The sequence below is a fragment of the Cornus florida genome, unplaced genomic scaffold (assembly GCF_030987335.1).
Source record: "Cornus florida cultivar Cherokee Brave unplaced genomic scaffold, ASM3098733v1 CherokeeBrave_3.0.0_Hap2_Chr02, whole genome shotgun sequence".
Taxonomy (NCBI): domain Eukaryota; kingdom Viridiplantae; phylum Streptophyta; class Magnoliopsida; order Cornales; family Cornaceae; genus Cornus; species Cornus florida.
In genome coordinates this window covers 73,711,563-73,714,708 of record NW_026775572.1, presented here as the reverse complement: position 1 = coordinate 73,714,708, position 3,146 = coordinate 73,711,563, and the positions used below count along the sequence as shown (strand labels likewise).

General features: G+C 37.5%; 1 pseudogene; it reads right to left on the bottom strand.

The window, feature by feature from the left end:
• Positions 1 to 2,134: 2,134 nt before the first annotated feature.
• LOC132298051 (small nucleolar RNA R71) lies at positions 2,135 to 2,233 on the bottom strand (annotated as a pseudogene).
• Positions 2,234 to 3,146: the final 913 nt, after the last annotated feature.

Genomic DNA, 3,146 nt, shown 5'->3' with positions numbered 1-3,146 from the left:
ATGATTTATGTGGGCTAATGCTTCCAATTGATCATTTCATTCTATCCATATGTCTATGTATGCTAGAATAGATGTTCATATGTATATCTCTATTTCTTGTGTTATTGATGCATGTTTATGTGTATTAATGCCATAGATCTAGAGATTGTCAAAACATAGTGCTTAATGGAATGCTCTTGTAATTTTCTTGATGCTTCATGCTCATTGCTTGATGGATTGTGCCTCTCCCTAAGTTTAATTAGTTTAATTTCAAGTCATTAGCTTAATTGTAAAGTAGTTGTAGTATAGTTGTTAGATGGGAGGACAATCCATGCTTGTTGTTTGATGTTCCATACTTTTGAATGCAAGTATCATATGTTTCTAACCTTGTGGTGTATTTGGCTTGTGAGCTTAAAGAAAGGATTAATGACTTGCTAGATATATTGTGCTTTTCATATGCTACTTAGGCAATATATACTTAATTGTTAGATATATTGTGCTTTTCACATGTTGCTTAGACAATATATACTTAATTTGTCATCCTTGCTAATTGAATCAACCAAACACACACACACATCAATATTGCAACACACATTTCCCTTATTAGTCACTTGTTAAGGGTGTAGAAAAGTATTATTTGGTGGTGACCTCTAAACCCAAAGATCTCTCTCTCTTACTTACTCTTTATTTCATTCAATTATTTAGTTTAATTTGCTCTCAAGTTTAATCGACCAACAAACTATTTGTGTGTTCACCCGACCTACTAACCCTAATTGTGATTCCTCAAGCTAGTACGATAACTCAATCCCTTGGGATGATCCCTTCTCACTCATACTACATATTATAGGTGTTAAGCGGTTTATAAATTTAAATTATGGTGCCCACTTGACATTAATTTCCAAACTCAAAGTTTTATGCATTATTTTGTGCGATCACCGAGAAAGACACCACAGTTTTTGGCACTATTGCCGGGGATTGATTGATTGGCAACGTCGTATTTGTGGTATCAATTAGGAATTAGTACTCTTTTGATCGTGTCTTTACTTTGTTTTCAATTTTTGTTACTTATTGTGTTTGTTCTTGATTGACAAGGATCATTGAGCTAGGAAGTAAGCAAAGGTGCTAAGAAAGCAAGGAAAAAGACTAAAAAAAAAAAAAAAATTGCTAAGCTAAGCTATAAATTTGGAGTTGAAGTGCTAAAGGACCTTTGTGAGCTTTTCTTTAAACAAGCCCTTAGTTAAATCTTCGGCCCGCGTGGAGGCTTGTAATTCAATTCTTAGATAAATCGTGAGCCCGCGTGGAGGCAATTTACTTTTCTTGCATTTTGTTAAAGCATGGGAGTATGGACATTGTATGTGGAGGAAGTTTGTTAATTATTGAATTGTTGTGAAGGTGAAGTATTTGTTGTTATTGCTTGTTGTGTTGCATTATGCATGCATGGTCGTAGATCATTGAGACCCACTCTTGTCCCTTTAAATTTTCATCTTGAATCCATTGTTCGAAACCCTAGGGGGAGAGGTAGTTTTAGTCAATCCATTGTATCAATGGAAGGGCACAAGGAGGACCATGTGGAGGATCTTGGTCACATAAACCAACAAGGTGTCCTCTACCCAAATGTGCATCATGATAACATGCAAGTTCCACTAGGCATGCCAAGGCCATATGTTCATCCACCACAACAACAAGGCCAAGTTCTATTGGGAATGCCAAGGCCAATCTATGCTCCACCACCTCCCATCATTCAAGGCAACCAAGGTGCCCATATTGCACCTCCAATTGCTAATCCTCCCCTTGCTTTAAGAGATTACTATGTGCCTAATGAATATAATGCACCCACATGCATTCAATTGCCACCATTTAGAGCACATCACTATGAAATTAAGCCAAAAACCATTCAAATGCTTCCTAACTATCATGGACTTCCAAGTGAAGAACCTTACAAGCATTTGGATGAGTTTCTTGAAGTATGTTCCACCGTAAAATATACGGACATGCCGGAAGAGGTCTTAAGGCTTAAACTTATTCCATTTACCCTTAAAGACAAGGCAAAATATTGGTTTAACAATCTTAGGCCTTTTTCAATAACTTCTTGGGCAGAAATGCAACAAAAGTTCTTGAAGAAGTACTATCCGGTTTCTAAGACCAATGGCATGAGAACCTCAATTCGAGAATTTTCACATGGGGATGGAGAAATATTTCATGAGACATGGGAACGGTTTAATGAATTGCTTAGGAAGTGTCCACATCATGACATGCCCAAATGGAAATTAGTTCAATATTTCTTTGAGAGCTTATCGGACAATTACAAAGGCATGGTTGATGCTTCCATGGGTGGCTCTTACATTGATAGGCATGAGGATGACGTGTGGCGTCTTTATGAGAGCATGAGTGAAAATATATTGCATAGAACATTATCATCCAAGAATGGTAGAAATTCACAAGGTAGGAAGAGTGTTGGATTACATCAAGTCAACCACTCAAATGAAATAGCCGCTGAGATGAAGTCTTTATCTCAAAGATTTGATCAATTTTTGATTAACTAAAACTTGGCGAACCAAGTATCTTCCTTCCCTAACCATTCTCATCGTGCATTGAATGAATCATGTATGACTTGTTCTAGTGTTCTTCATTCTACTTCTCATTGTCCTCACGGACAAGTGCAAAATGAACCTAATGAAAAAGTCAATGCAGTTTTTGTGACCAAGTGAACAATCCTTATGGTATTCATTACAATCCAAGTTGGAGAGATCATCTGAATTTCTCTTGGGAAAACCGGTATTCATTATAATCCAAGTTGGAGAGATCATCCGAATTTCTCTTGGGAAAACCAAGGAGAGGGCTCAAACCCTTCCCAAGGCGGTTTTCAAGGGAAGTATATTCCACCTCCACTTCAAAGCCAATGATCCCAAGGCTATAGACCTTATCAATCACAAGGGAATCAATTTGCTAACTCTCATTTTCCCAACCAATCTTATTCCCAAGGACAAGCTAAAAGTCCCGCCTTTGACGAAAAAGTTTTGAATGCTTTGGGCACTCTTGAGGCAAACACACAATTGTTTCATTCCCACTCTTAATCTATTGCGAAGCTATAAACCCAAGTAGGGCAAATAGCAAGCACTCTTAATGCAAGAGAGAAGGGAAAGATGCCTATGAATGCCCCACCTAAG